We start from the raw sequence: 17,091 nt of genomic DNA, 5'->3' as shown, positions 1-17,091 counted from the left end.
TAACGCTATCACGCTTACCAAATAATCCTGTGACGAAACGCGCCGCTCTTCTTTGGATCTTCTCTAACTCCCCTGTCAACCCGACCTGGTACGCATCGCACAATGATGAGCAATACTCAAGTATAGATCGAACGAGTGTTTTGTAAGCCACCTCCTTTGTTGATGGACTACATTTTCTAAGGACCCTCCCAATGAATCTCAACCTGGAACACGCCTTACCAACAATTAATTTTATATGATCATTCCACTTCAAATCGTTCAGTACGCATGCTCCCAGATATTTTACAGAAGTAAGAAGGCATGCTTACCACTACTTCACTTTGCGGTAATAACCAAATTCCAAAGGGTTTGCAATTTTTCTTGAGAAATTAATTTCTATTAATTTCGATTATTCTTTCATAAATGAATTGAGAAATAAACATAGTAAACAGTACTATATCGCGTAATAATAACAGAAGTTTTAAGTTCGCCAAATAATTCGTCATTTTAAATGTTTCTAAAGAAATTATTTTAACTTACGTTCAGACTTATCGACTGACATCGAAAATAAAGCAATTCCTTTTCACAAATTTTAGTTTGAAATATAACATATTGTCTATAAAATTATACATAAGTTTTCAGAAAAATAGTACTAGTATTGACAACTATTGTTGAGGAAATGTAATGCTAGAGGAGGAAATCTCGCTACAAGGCAATTTTTATCAGTCTGTAGCATCCACCATTGCTACTTTTCTTAAAAAAGACTGCACTGTCAGAACAGCATGTCCTCGAAAATGTCTGATAAAACATATAGCTGAATGAAATATATGGTCCTCAAAATCTTGGCCTGACGTTAAAATAATTCTTGCTTATGTTCAACTGTGCTCAAAGCCTCTTAATTACCCCATATATGAATGTACTTGAAGTTAAACTTGGCACTTACGTGCAACGTTGCCTAATAGCAAAAAATTGGACTTGCAGGAAGCGTTTCTTCATCCCCAACTTCCAACACTGTCGTAGCATAATTTACCATTTTCAACCAACGTTCTAAATCAAATTATGTTCTTTTACATTCTCCGTAATTCTTATCCAAGTACCGCTACATATTAAGTAGGTATGTCCATTTTTAGTTCACTTTGAACTCCGCCTGTATACAAATGATCTAACAGATGCCAACGGAAGCCTCATGGGGCTGTTCTCAGACTGTGCAAATGTTTTAGGAAAAGAAGTAGCACCAGTATAATTTAGCGGTCACAAGGACACTTGCTGAAGACTGATGTGACAGACACTTACTGCTGACCCGGAAAGTAACTGAATGTAAAGGAACCCATTTATTTTCGATGCCATAATTTTGGTAAGCCATTGAGGACTTTAACTACCTAGATGTAACCATCTGCAGCGTCCTACTGCGTAAAGGCCACATAAATCAAATTTTACGAAAAAGAGGTGGCTGAGAGTAGTTGCATAAATCTTAAACAATTTTAATTCATTCGCCTACGTTATGGCTTCAAAAACACCTGTTTAATCGATTACTGCGAATCTGAGAATCGCTCACAGCTGACACCTTTATCAGGTGCGATTAATAGAAGAGATAGTAAAGATGTAATGAACGGTCACTTAGTCTGAGGGAGAGCGTCACAGACATACTCAATGAGTTCGTGGAAAGACGGTGGCGGGAGGGGAGGGGGGGGGAGGGTAGGCACCAAAAGAGAGGCGTCATTTACCACGTAGATGCTTATAGTTGAAATTCCTTTGATAAACGTCTCACTATATGATCACAAACTGAAAACTCAGAGCAATTAGACCTCGCGAATGGAACAAAAAGGATGTGGGAAAAAATATTGTTACGATTAGTACACTCCGCCACAAATCGGAAGGTGGCTTGTGAGTTATAGACGTAGAAGTCGCTAGAGAAACACACACACGGATATTCCATTAACGAGTTTTTATGTCTGCAATTTTGATACTAGAATCATGTGACTTTCAGGTGTCTTTCAAGGAGAGAAATACATCCTGTTTTAATAAAATCCAGATTGAGTCTTGAGGACGTAAGACCAGTTTCTCAAAACGGGTGCGTATAATTCATAAACTGGTTTCCGTCCCTGTTGCTGCAAGCCAATTAATCATATTACAGCGTGCACACAGTCCTGATAGAAAAATGGTTCAAATGGCTCTGAGCACTATGGGACTCAACTGCTGTGGTCATAAGTCCCCTAGAACTTAGAACTACTTAAACCTAACTAACCTAAGGACAGCACACAACACCCAGCCATCGCGAGGCAGAGAAAATCCCTGACCCCGCCGGGAATCGAACCCGGGAACCCGGGCGTGGGAAGCGAGAACGCTACCGCACGACCACGAGATGCGGGCCTGGAGTCCTGATAGAGAAAATAGTAGAAAACACCTCATAATTCATTATTTAAAACATTGACGTTGCAAGTACAGTGACTGAGACATTGAAAATGAACGTAAGCGTTGAGATAAAACCTTTAAAATGAGTGATTAACTGGGTAAACAGAATACTGATTAGAAACTCTATATTTTGATGTGGCGTATGGCACGGATAACACTAGACACGCGTATTACATAGGACTACAAGTTCCTGCCTAGAATGAGTAAGGTAAGAAGACTAACGCTACTAGAATCGATCAACGGGACCCCGTCTAGACGCAGGTAGTGGCAATATCTGAGGCGACCGACTCTGCAGTGGTGACCAGGCAATTGGGAATTCCCCGATGTCAACCAGGTGCAATGGATCAGTGAATGTCCAACCGTCGTTACGAAGAATTTGGACTAGGCGGCGGTGGCGTGTAAAAGTGAAACGACAATTTCAGGGCAACAGCAGCGTCTCCTGCACGAGTCCAACAAAATATAATTCTTTCCTAAGGCGCTTCACTGGTCTTCCTATTGTCCCTTGACTTTATTTAAATTTCTTTAGTCTACGATTCAATCTCAAACCAGTATTACAAACTTTCGTAAATTTTGTTCTTTTTCCAAAAGAATTTTCTCAAACATTTTGCCATCAGAAATTTCATTGTGTACCTGCCAAGTGTTTCTGCTCTTGAGAAAGCTCTTTCCATAACGAGTTCTTATTGACTCGTTATTTCCTAGTTGTTCCTTTGCTGCATTTCTTGCGCTTTCCTGTGCTGGTTGTCCGTAGACCAATATTGCCTATGTCCATCTGGTCAGCCTATTGTTAAAAGGAGTATGCCAAGCCGTTTGACACATTCAGAAAATGAGCTGTTTTCAGTAAGACCTGCTTCTGCGGTAGCGTTACGCATCCTTTCAAACTATCTGCCATTGTGGTCTGAATGCTACTCTGTGGCTACACCAGTGAAAAGATTCATACCGCCCACGAATAGGCTAACTTACGTATTATATCAATTCGGTTACGTTTACATCTCTCCCTCTCTCTCTGTCCGTCTCTATCTCTATCTCTATCTATATCTATATCAATATGTATATCTATATGTTCTATATCTATATCTATATCTTTCACACACACACGCACACACACACACAGCACTGCATAACTGCTACAAACAAAATCAATGCTACGAATGATAATAAAATCTTCCTACGGTAGGCATGGTAATGACGAATCGCTGACATATTTCTTAGCCGTACATTTCCAGCGCGTCTCGTAGTTTCGCGGTGGAGATGTATGTTGTAGTGTGTGTGTAACAGGGGATGATGGAAGGTAGTCCAGAGACGCAGAAAAGATGCAAGGACTTGGCGGACAATTTACCCCGTTACCCCGTGCGCAGATGTTCGGCAATCTCGGTTCGCTGTGGAAGTCTTCGTCTTTTAGCATCTGGTACGATCATTTATTTGTATAAAGTGTCCAAGAAAATATGTGGTCTCTGAAGGTATACCACAATTTTGAATATTACACACGATTAGAGTCTTGGTGAGAAGCATTTCATCTATTAATTTTGGCAGTTAAATGCAGAGAACCGTTAATCAAAGGAGGTGGAGGTTTTCAAAGCTGACCACGTCTATGTGTTGCACCTCTTCCGTCAATGTGTTTCTGGTTATTTTATTTTATATTGTGTTCTTATCCTTACATTAAGATACTACAACAGTAATTATTTATCGTAGACGGGTATCATATATTGCAAATTGATATTCGATGTGCAAAAGATAAGAATTGCTCCAGATCTACTACATGTGGTGGTCAGAAACAATCAAAAACAAAAGCTCATGAGGACGTTGCAGAGTAGGTTGTGTTGAGGAACATCTGTTAAGAAAAATGTCTACATGTTGCGTCGTTTCTGAGTTAATTAGCATTGTAGCTTCTGACCATTCTGTATATTGCAGTCCCCAGTGAAATTTTGTTACCTAAAATAACCTCTATTATACATTTACTGCGTTGTGTTTGGCTTGATGTTCTCCATTTTAGGTGAAACAGTTGACCTTAAGCTGTCTTTCGAGTACACAGACATATCAGGTATTGATTGTAAAATTGTGCCTACGATGACGACTGGTGTCCGTGAGTTAATCCATTACTAACTCTGACAATTTATGACTATTTCATTGTGGTTTCCTGAGAAAAAGGGCCAGGGACATGTCGTCTGAAATAGAACAGGCAAGTAGTCAGAACTAATTACGCCTGTAGCTGTACCGTGTGATGATAGATCTCGGCTACATCTTTTGAAGTTGTTTGAAAATCTTCGGTGAATCAAGGTGAAGGTTAAAGCTGAACATCCCTTAGCATGCTTTACCGAAGGCGAAATACTAGTGACAAATAAGCGGCCCTGTTTTCTCTGTAAAATACATGACTAATGCACAAATGAATATCTTGGCATTCGACTCAAGTGTGCGGCTTAATTTCTTTGACAAGAGTTGTGTGCATGAGAGAGCTAATTTGCCGACGAGATCCTAACTAATTTCTTAAAGGACTTCATATTCGTGGTTGACTGTAGAAATTATTTATTTCGCAAATGCTGTTTCAGCCTTTGAACCATTTTCAAATGGTGCTGCAAAAGATTTTGTTGCAGCACTTGTCGGACTTCAAAATCCTCCCACACTTATACAAGTCATCGTCAAAGGTGACATCTATAAATCTCGTGGGATTTTAAAGTTTGATATGTGCTGAAGTAAAATCTTTTGCAGTACCACTTGAAAGTAACCCAGAGACCGAAATTGCAATTCTGAAATAAATAATATCTCCAGCCAACAGGGGAGACTATGTCTTTCAAAGAATTCTGCATGACTCTGGACCCCGAGCATGAGAAGTTATATTCTGACGAAGCTTGTTCTGTTACAGTAAAGGTAGGTACACACACACCATAGACGTCGTGGGCAAGCCTGCCTTCATACCATGTTAACAAAAGCAGATGTAAACCCATAAGAAGATGGTACACATGGACGTACAAGATTCTACTAAGTAATGAAGAAAACGAGCCCCTTGTTCGCTTGTAACGTGTGTTCGTTGATTAGAGGCTGTAACTCTATCCGCCAGTGACTTCACATTCCTTCATGTTGTTTATAAAGTGTGTTTGATGAATTGTTTCCTCAATTAATCGTAGATGATAATGTCCTGTATCTAATAGGGCTATCTCTCTTCTATACTGCGTCCAGACTAGATGTGGTCAGTACAGCGCAATAAAGTTATCTACATATCATTTAACAGGACGCTTCGTCTATTCGTTGAGTAAAATTTTGTTTCATTAAGTTATTCACAGATGTTGATATTGATGATGAAGCCCCATGCTTCTTGACAGAGCGTAGGGGAACGATGCGGGAGACCCGCACCTCCATACTAGGCATGATTCTAATGGGGGTGGTTAGCTGTTGCATTCCTCCGACCGTAATGGGGATGGTTGATAATGATGAACACGACACAACAACAACGAGTCATCTCGGGGCAGGTGAAATTCTCTGACCCCGCCGGGAATCGAACCCGGGACCCCGTGCTGGAGAAGCGAGAACGCTACCGCGAGACCACGAGCTGCGGATGATGTTGATATTATAAATGAAATTCATTGCATCTCGTCCTTTGACAATACGAAAATATTCTAAAGGAGTGCAGTTATTGCCAAAACAAAAGTAATGTGTTCGTTTCGACAGAGATTCCTCTAAAGAGTCAGGTAATTAACCAGTCTTAAATTAGAATGACTGGAAATATCCCAGATTTAAATTTTCTATACTACACAGTAAGGTATCGGACCCCTGGAGCGCTCAAAACTCCTTGAACACTTACAGTGTCTCTAGCAACTTACAACACCAATCTCCCATCCATTCGTCTTCTGTTGGTATTATAAGGGCCCATTCTGTGAAATTTAACTTCTACTACTTGAATCAGTTTTTATGTCCGTGAAGCCTGGACTTCAGCTCTTATTAAAACAGTGGTGCCCAATGAATTGGCAAAATTGGAGATAATTTTTTTTTTTACGTTACCGACAGTTATGTATGTATTATCGTAAAAGCGTTTGGGGACCTATATAGACTTAATTTGTGATTTGTTTATAAAGATAACTCTCAAGGATCAGTTAGGTGATATGTAATACTCGAGAATCAAACTCTGAGAACACAACTTTTCAAAACTTTTGAATTACTCAGAAAAGTATGCCACATGCTATCTCCTAAGTATGGAAGAAAACCGATTGTTCTTATTAACTGACGACAACACGGCGTAACAAGCGAAGAATCATCATACCTTCAATGTCTCAGAATTAGCGTTTTTACATAAAACGCAAATTATTCACCACGAAACAATTTACGTTTGAACCAATTTTTCACTCAAGAATTGGTTTGATTCTCCTATTGCATAAAATACCTAAAAGACTCAAACTACATACCTTTTAAACCCTATTTTCCTTTCGTGAAACTTACAATAGTTAAAACACTGTGTTGATAATATCAAATGAAATCTGAAATCCAAAGATGTGATCGAAAAAAAAATCTACCATTTGGTTTAGCTGTTCTGGTAGTGGGCGTGTTGGTGACCAAATTGCTGGATATAAAGTTCGGCTGTTATGCAAACAATTGTTTTTTTCCCATATAGACACAAACATGTTTCAGCACCTATGTGCCACCGTCATTGTTAACTCTTTATTTAAATCCGTAAAATCGTAACGTGTTTTATGTGACAGTTAGTGTAATGAAAATCAGGTCTAAAATACTTTTTGTCTTCTGTTGTCATGACCTTAAATTTTCTATGCTATTGGGCTATGTAGGACCCCCTGTACATTATCGGATATTGTAGCTTTCAATCTGCACGTAAATGATGTTATGTGAGTTTGCTTAACGAGTTAAAACGTCACATTGTATCTAAACGTAATTTTGTAATGCGATAACTTGCATTTTGCTACTGAAAATCTTTTTTCGGGAAGGTTGTAGAAAAGTGCATGCAAAAAGTGCACACTTTGACGATTTTCGTTCGAAAATAACGCTTCTCCACTTCATCAAACAAATTGTGTACGAAAATTCAGTTGCCGTTCACTTGTTTTCAAGTCTGTTTGGCGACAAATTTGAAATATGTTTACTTTCAGCTTCCCTTCCTCCCTCCCTATCTCTCTCTTACTCACTCTCGTTTTCTCTTTTGGCAAAGTTACTTTAATGGGTTAAAGAGTATGCCACTGCATAGTGTATTGGTCGTTTATGAAGTGTTTTCCTTCTGTTAATGCCTTCGATGTATGAAAGTTTGCTTCTAGTGTAAGTTTATAGTACAGGCTGTGGCTGGATTTTAGTATTTTTAAGTGTTCAAGTATCTATTTCAGTTGGTTGATGGTTGTGAGATATTAGACAGTTAGCAAATGTGCTATGGAACTGCTAGTTTTTACAGCTAGACTTGTCTTGAACGTTTTGCTTTAGTGTTCCTGAATGTTTGCCTTATGTATGATGACTGTCAAGACTTGCATGTTTACATGCCTGATCTGTTGAATTTATCTATGAGTGTCTGCTGTGTTAGGAGTTTTTTCTAAGCTGTGTTTGTTCCTTACCCTATATTTCTTTAAAATGTGGTCTAACCTGTGAACTATGATATAAGTGTAGGTGAGCGTGTGCCATTTTGTTTTATTTGTGTGCTCTTCATCGGTTGTGTTAAGCATGGCTTTTGTTGGTGTATTGTGTTCTTCTCTGAAGTTGGACAGGGTTCTGTATACCTGTGGCTTGTTCATATTCTTCTGGTTCACATACTTTAAGGGTTCCGTGTTACAGTTTGTAAAAAAGAGATCCCTATGGCTTCGTTTTGCTGTCCATCCATCTGTCTGTCTGTACTATTGTTAAGAACCCTTTGTATCGGAAACTGTTAGAGGCGTCAAGTTCAAACTGATGTCACTTATTAATGTCAATGGATCCTTGACGAAGTAAGAATTTGAAGCTCCTAAGTCAATTCAGCCAACAAATACGGCCATTTATGTCATGCATATTTCTACTCGAAAACACACTCATTAATAACTTTAGTGTACTTCCTGTTGGCCAATAATCGAGATATTTGTCAATAAGCAGGGTTTCACAATACAAGTAAAATAAAAATTCTGAAATTGTTGACTGGTGATTATGTTACACGAGAAAATATATCTTTGTCATTCGTTATCCGACTTCAAATGCGATACAAAAACGATGTCGGACGTCTTGGAACCTCTCGGACCAATATGTTGCCAGTATCAATATCGACAACAGGCAAAATAGTCAATATTCCCGATTACTGGAATTATACATAATTATGTTTGCACAGACTCATCAGTGCGCGCGTCCTCCTCGCACCTGGACAAGTTTCCTGTGTACTCAGTCACATGGGTGTCATAACTATTTATCAGTCTCTAGGCCATTTGTATAGTGGAGTTCGCTTATGGTGATGTCGTTATTCAGTGGCTATTGAATATGAAGAGTACTTGTTTATATATCAGTGGGTCATTTGATTGATTGTAAATGTTGGTGCCTGTTGTTGTCGGTTCCCTAAATATCGTGTAGCCTGAGTGTTATGTGTTTTGTGGGGAGATCCAGAAAATGTAATCTGTTGTTTGCATCTTCTTCTAAAGTGATATGGATTCTTAAGTATACATTGCAACTTCATTGTGTAACTGTTTTGTTTATGTTTAGCAAATTCCCAACACGAAAGGTTGCCAATGGGATCACCGTTTCGTTGCCTCTTAGCCAACATACTTTGCAACGAGTCAGAGAACAGTATCTTCACGTACATAATAAAACAAAACAAATGAGTAAAGTTAAAGTCTTGCAGCGTAATGCCATTGACGTAATGCGCCTTATGCCCGTATGACATGCGCGTACAGCCCTATGAGCATAGTTGTTGTCATTTGGGAAGTGGGGAGTGTTCACAGCATAACCATTAGTCAAATGTAGAAGGAGGCGCAATTCATGATTTCAGATAATGTTGTTATTAACGTTATGGATAAAGTACACAGTAATCGGAATGAGTAGACCCAAGTCACTTTATGGAAACACCCCCCAAAACATCACAGAACCACCTTCCGCACATTACTCTTTAAACATTTTACTTTGTCGTCGATGTCTTCGACGCGTTTCATAATTTGAACGGAGGCATAACCTCGAGGTGTCGGACAGTATTACAAGCCCCTGCTCAGGTACTGTACAATTAGCCCAAGTAAGACGTGCAGCACTATGTGCCACCGTCAACGATGGAAATGAAATCATATGTCTTTCGAGAAGAAGTTGTGTCTCTGCTGTAGAGTATGCGACACCTATTCAATGCAGTATATCCTCTGAGAATGTCGTTACTAGAATTGGAAGTTCGTCAGTGTTTGTTTATCCGGATGGCTGACGTGAGGATTCCTGTAACCGCTAAGGTTATTTCGTGGAGAGTTGTGAGCCCTCCCATCAAACAGAGTTGCCATTAATTTGTTTAACGAAGAGGAAACATACCTACTTACTATCAAGGGGGTAAGACATAATCCAATCGTGAAGAGTATATCGCTCCATGCAGCAATGAGGGACGACTTCCAAACATAACAGGGTCGTCCACATTGTTGGAGAATTATGTTCTTATAAGACCTGATGCTGTACAGTAAAGAAACGAGCTACCAGAAGGGTTGAACAATAGTATGTTACGCAACATGCGACAACGAGGGCATACTGTAAAACGAAAATCAAGGCTCATTGAATGAATCACGGAACGCTCACCAAAATCAAGTTCTTGTTTGATTGAACAAAGTAATCTAAAATAGACGCAAATTTAAAGACAGTAAATACTATACCAACATTTAAAACAAATGACTGAGTGTAGGGACATTACGGCACCTGAGCAGTTAAGACAGTTGCAACAGTACGTCCGTGAACACAGCGAGCTGGCGGATTATACATGTGATGCTAACAGACCACTCGGCGAGACACTTTGTGAAAACCTCGTGTCCACTTTTATATTCGTCGATAGGGAAAGTACTGCCTGTGGAGTAAGGTACACGGTGTTGGCTATGTCTGGTAAACTGCTACAGCAGAGCAAACCAGCCATTTGGCAGTGTACTTATGTTTAAAAAAAAACGTGTATTGTCACACTTTCATTTTTCATGCGAATATTAGAATAGGTTGCGAACAGTAATATGACCTGACCATTATTGAAAATGAGTTTCCGATTCGTCATTAATGTTCACGATGTCTATCGTTCCTGTTACGTTTTCAATTTTTGTCGCCCGATTTCCCAGCGGAGCTTGTTTGTATTCTTCGCACTTCACACCCCGCCGGTCGATTTTCCATGTGATCAGCTAGCCACCCGATGCTCTCCGCCAACAGTCACTATCTTCGGCTTCATTTCTCTTCGCACACTGTTCATTCCAATAGTGCAGCTACGTCATTGGGTGGAGGTTTGTAGGTGCCACTACGACAGGTTGCTCTGGCAAGTTGCTCATAAAGATTTTGTTCAATTCCTTGGACGTATTGTTATTAGTAAGGTGAAAGAGGCTTTTTATTCTGAAGTAGTATGTCGTATGTCATCAAATAACGTGGGGCTCAGGAACGGAACGATCGAGAACTGTTTTTTTTATATATATAGGAGATATGTAGGACTAGTCAACCAATCTAGAGAAGTAAAACCAGTATGCAATATTTTCTGGAAATATAAACAATGAGGAACGGGGAGTGGGAATTACGAGTTAAAACCCATCATTAAAAAAAAACTATTTTACTTGAATTGAGGTCAGTGCTGCTTCTGGGAACAAAATTATTTATAAAAGTTAATTGCCATAAGGCTCAACACAAATGCATGAGAATGAGAATGACAGGCATTAGAAGGATTTATAAAATGTGCAACATAAACCCAATTTACTATAAGCAGTTAGCCTCTGTCACCAATATTCTTAACGTGTGCCACGCACAGTAAGATGATGCTATTTTGCAATGTTTCCAGTGCTCTAAATTGGCAACTAAATCATTTAAAAACACACATAAACATGGAAACAGGTAAACAGTACACAATAAAAAATGTGGAAACAAATTTCAGACTAGATCCTAGCCATAATTGCAAGACAACCTTTAAAAATTCTTAACAGAGATTTGTAATATAAAAAACCTGATAATATTAAATAAAGAAGCTATTAACATACAGACATACAACTGAAAACTTTGGATTGAGTACCAGAGTACAGGCGCTTATGGCAGTTAACACAGACGGCAAAAAAACACAATCAGTATAGCGTGTAGTGTGCCCATATGAGTACGTGCACATTCAGGGTGTCCCAAAAATGTTGCGACAAACTGATAATTACGATATCATAAAAAGCAACTGTGATATCGTACTGGCACAAGGTCGACATTTTTTTCCTGCTATACGAGATCTAAATCCGGAGTACTCATCCTCCACTTCACGATTCTGTGAGGAATAATTATCACTATTTAAATAACTTCAGTCAGAGCAATGTCGCTATCTTGGATGTACTCTCCATGCAATTTTAATTGATGCCATAAGTACTGTACTGAATTAAATTTTCGAAATATTAGTTTATTTGTGGGCAGACTATGGCATAATTTCTCTCACTGACGACGAGGTTACTCGATATGAACTACAAACGCAAGAGTGCTGTATACAGATGGGAAATGAACCGTAACCTCTTAAAAGTATTGTCATTGCATTTGCAGTAATATAGAATTAGAGAAAGTTCGGAAAATCTGATATTGGATGTTCAGTCACGAATTTAAATCCTGTATTATCAAATGTGTAATCCTAAGCATTCATTGGTAGCTATATGTTAAAAATATGGAAGATGGGAACGATTTGTATTTTCATTTAAAAATACTGGTTTAATACTATTTTTGAGAAATGAAGTTCCTTTAACTTCATTTACTCTTTTTAATTACTTCAAAGTACAATCACGACATGGAGAACTGAAAGCACTGCCTTTTGTCTGTTTGTCAAGACGTTATCCTTTAGCTTGCCATTTTTATTTTCTGAGGCCGTGTGGTGGACTTGCGCGCGTCATTCTGCCAACAAATAGCGAAGGGTAGGCTGCATGACGGGAGATGTATGGCTGGGGATGTAGGCTGGCCGCACTTTGTTGTAAGCCAGAGGACTAGCAATACTTTAGGGGCCCGGAGGGCCGGAGATCTGGGCATCATGTGCAGTCAGCCGCCGTCCCTGCCCTCATAAGGGTCCTCCAGGGTGGGAAGGCCCGCTGAATAATTGAGCGGTCCCTCGCGAGCGATGAAGTCGGGCCTGCGTCGCGGGCCTGCCTAGCAGTCAGGCGCGCCTCTGCTGCCACACAGCACGGCGTGCGTTATTTAGCTGCGACAGCGCTCCACGTCCCGCTTGCCATTTTGTGTGACAAACTACATTGAGGAGGATCTGTACCTTTAACCAGGTGGAGAAAGTATGGCTAAAATGGCGTACTATTTCGTTCTTAAGTCATTATTGCTTCATAAACTGTGATGTTAAATAAAATTTGTTTTAGAATCGTGCCTCCTCAATTGTAGATTTCGCTATCTTCGTGCCACAGTTATAATTTAATAACCATACAATTTTCATGTTCTTGTAAAAATGCATTATAAGTCATTTTAGAGCGATGTCAAGGTTAAATGTCATGGCACTAAGAAAAAGTAAAAAATTCAGATAAACCTTTGACGTATCGTATACTTAATAGATTTGTACTTAAGAACAAATAAAAGACTATTCCTGAAATAGTTCTTCATCAGTGTCAATTAAGGTTTCTCAGTCCACTCATACCTAAAGTGAAGACTGAAAGTAGAGTCACTTACGTTAATCCATGAAACAACACAACTAATTCCGGTTTAGTAAAAATAATTTTCACTATTGCTACCTCTTTGCATACGTCACAAATAAAGTTTTTGTTCTATGGCTTACTCCAGCAAGTTCATTTTGCGGCCACAAATTACGCTACTGATTCCTTCACAAAGGTTCTCTAGCTTTTGAATGTGAGTATAGTTTTAAGCAGTAAAATCTCCGGAAGCATCATTGTTGTCACCAAAAAGGTCTTTTTCGTACAATGTTTCTTTTCCAAAACTACGTTTCCTCTTCACTTATCTCATCTGTATGGAATGTAAGTTTTGTCACCTTGTTCATGGTCATCCCAAGCATGTACGACTTCAATAATTTCAGGTGTTTTAACAGTTCACGTTCCAATGCAACGTTCAAAGTTGTCTGGAACCTACCCTATCCTTTCTGAACACGATTTAAGGTTTTGTTCGTATTCCTAGCTCTTCTTCTGAGCGTAGCCTGCAGAACTCCGAATGTTTTCAAAGCCCCCAGCCATTGCATCTCTCCTCTGGTAACATCATCTGCTGCATCTGCACCGCATTCCAAGATTGTCTTGACGATTTCTTTACTTTATTGTCTGCCATCTGGAAGGGGAAATTCACGTATTTGTATATGACCTATGTAAATTCGTTGCATTTGTTTATCGTTACACATTTACCAGTTCCGTTTAATTTATTTTGTTATACAGTGTTCTGCTTCAATTGTTGTCAAATTTAAACTGGTCTGTAAAATAAATAGCTTAAATACTATCAAAAAACACAGAGAACATAACTAGAGTCCACATCATGGTAAAATTACAAACTCTGTCATTTCACTCTGACACATGGTATGTCATTGTAGCCCGATACGCCTTCTTTGATTTATTCAAGAAACGTTCTAATACTGCGTGATCTGGCATAACCTTCTACCACTCAAAACATGGCGAAAGATATGCTTCACAACATAAGTTATACTTCGATTAAATATGTAATTATCTACAATACTACTGGGTAAATATATGTGAAAAAAGTAAAAATTCGGAGGCTTACATGTAAGTTTTTTGTTCGTAGCACCCACAAGGAATCTGGTAGCTCATCTCCATTTACGTAGGAACAGGGTTACCAATTGACCTTTCTATACAGCTTAGTGGAGGTGGTGCCACTCAACTAATTTCGTCCGTAGTCTTATTATTTCATCTTATCCAGGTGTGTTATTATAGCCTGACTTCCCCTATTCTCTGTAAACACCAGCGACACATGATCACTTATCTTTCCAATTTGATATGGCAACAAGTTTCGGCAAGTGTGAGATTTCTCAGATTCATTTGTAATGCAGATTTTGTGAAATTTTTCTCATTGTTTTTTGCTGTCACTATCTTCTGAATGGTTTGCTGTAGTCCACCACCTCTTGATCCCAGAGTATCACTTGCACCTGACTTCCCCAGTTATTTGTGAGATATATTCCAATCCCCGTCCTCCCCTAATATTTTACCCTCTATGGCTGTCTACACTATCATGAAGCTAATTCTTGATGTCTTAGCCCATGTCCTACTATCAAAACTATCTTGTCACCATTTTCCACATGTTCCTCACATCGGCGATTCTGCAGGAAATCTCATATCTTACCTTATCTGTCCATTTAGCTTTAAACACCATTCTACAGCACCACATGGCTTCTTCTCCGGTGTTTCCACAGACCATGATTGACTTCCATTCTGTGCCGAGTTCCAAACGAAAGTTAAGGCGAACGTGTGATACTAGTAGACTTCTTTTGTCTTTGAAGAACCCTTTACCTGTTCTATTCTGCTTTCTAAAATGGTACTGTATTTAGAAATTGCATAGGTATGATTTTTTTTATGTGCTCCTATCTCGTGAAGAAAAGAAAAAGTTTTAATTAACATTAAAAATTTCCTTGGATCGCAGTTTCATATGAATTAGTTTTGTTTAGACAACAGGAAGTGATAAGTGGGTTCAATTTGCAGATAACGTATGGTCCTATTAACGGTATTAATTTTGTATCATGTAACAGTAAAATTTGCTAAGATACGAGGTGTGATAAAAAAAAGGTGAATAGTTTTAAACAAAGTAATAATCTTATGTGGAATTCGATCAAAACTCTTTCAAAGTACACTCCGTGGCTACCAGTGCCCTTATTCCAACCTTCGGTCCATAACTGGAAGCTTTTCTGGAAGGCCTCTCTGCAACGGCGTTCATTTGCTCTGGAGAGGCCCTCGCAGTGTAGGGAACGGTGTCAAGTCGTTTTGTTTTAAGCTCGATTTTAATGTTTGGGAAGATAGAGAATTCGCATGGTGGTGTATCTGGTCAGTAAGGAGGATGTGGACAGACTGGAATATTTTTTCAGGCCAAAAACTCGCGAATCATAAGCGACATGTGGCACCCAGTGCTGTCGTGATGTGGGAAGAGACCACTGCCCCATTTTTGTGGTCTCTTTCTTCGTACATCTAACTGCAAAAGTTGCAGTACGGCCTTGCAAAATTCGAAGCTAAGAGTTGTACACCTTGGAACTATCTCTGATCGCACGAAGCCCCTGATAAAATAAAATAAAAAAACCAATAGGCATGACTCCGATATAGATTTCCACTAATGTGACTTTTTAGGGTGAGGAAGTTCACTGACTTTCCATTTGGAGCTCTGAACATTTGTCTCATGTCATACCAATAGACCCACGTTTCCCCTCCAATTACAATTTTAGACATGTGGTCCATATCTGAATGAAGAAGAACCATCACATCCTTGCGAACTCACATGTGATGTTCCTCACGTAAATTACTCAAAAGTCTGGGAACAAATTTGGCAATCAATCGTCCCATTTGCAACTGCTTTGCATGGACCCGTACAATACGCTATGTTTTTCGGTAAGCTCATGAATAGCTACTCGCCTGTTTGAACGACCAATTTTTGCGACTTCTTGCAGATTTTGTTCTGTTTTCGAGGTTACTGGACCTCCCGAACATTCTTCTGCTGACTCATTTCCGCCTTTAAATCGCTAATACTGCTTGTAAGCAGTCTAAAGAGTTACAAAAATTATCGCCTTACACAGATTTCAACATTTCGTGAGTTACTGGGGCAGTTTTTGCAACTTAAAGCAGATCTTAACAATAACGCACTATTTAAGACCATGATGCGTGGCAGGCACTGTAAACATTGAAACGTCTCTGTGTGCTTACTAACAAGCCAGGACGTGCTCGAACTTGACCCTACCTGTGTCAGTAAATTAGGCTAACACACGAATTACGACGAATGGTGGTGTCGTCAGCAGTTGCTGCTAAAGAAGATCATAACCGGTTTTTTGATCACAGATCGTATTTAAGCTATTCCTTCATTGAATTTTTCCACCCTAAAATCCGGTATAAACCAACTGCCTGCATGACTTCAGTAACGGAGGAAACTGACAGTCCTCTCTGTATGACTTTCAGGCTATTTAGGTGCATTTTAGTCCTTTCCCATTCTGTCGCCCTTTGGCTTTAAGAATTTTAATTCAAAAAATGTATGTGAATTCCTAAGGGACCAAACTGCTGAGGTCATCGGTCCCTAGACTTACACACTACTTGTACTAACTTATGCTGAGAACAACACACACACCCATGCCCGATGGAGGACTCGAACCTCCGGCGTGAGGGGCCGAGCAATCCGTGACATGGCGCCTCTAACCGCGCAGCCACTCCGCGCGGCAATTTTAATTCCACATACAGTAATCTCCAAACTACCATCTTTATCATTTTGTTTTTATAACTTTCAGTATGGCTTATGATATGAATTGGTACTGTACAAATCCTAGTAAATCACATTCTCTGCAAACGTAGATCAAGTAGAGGAATGCAATGAAGATCATTATTACGCCTCAAGCGATTTTATCTTCTACTTTCACTCTTTATTTCTGAACGAAGCGCATCGGTTCAATAGTTCTTTCACAGTAACTAGGCAGTG

General features: G+C 39.4%; 1 protein-coding gene across 1 annotated transcript in view; it reads right to left on the bottom strand.

The window, feature by feature from the left end:
• Positions 1 to 17,091, bottom strand: part of LOC126095030 (carbonic anhydrase-related protein 10-like) — a 991,041-nt gene that overhangs the window by 651,561 nt on the left and 322,389 nt on the right. The gene's annotated exons all lie outside the window — the stretch shown is intronic.

The sequence above is a fragment of the Schistocerca cancellata genome, chromosome 8 (assembly GCF_023864275.1).
Source record: "Schistocerca cancellata isolate TAMUIC-IGC-003103 chromosome 8, iqSchCanc2.1, whole genome shotgun sequence".
NCBI lineage: Eukaryota > Metazoa > Arthropoda > Insecta > Orthoptera > Acrididae > Schistocerca > Schistocerca cancellata.
The sequence above is the reverse complement of the archived record's forward strand: the minus strand, read 5'-3'. Positions and strand labels throughout refer to the sequence as shown.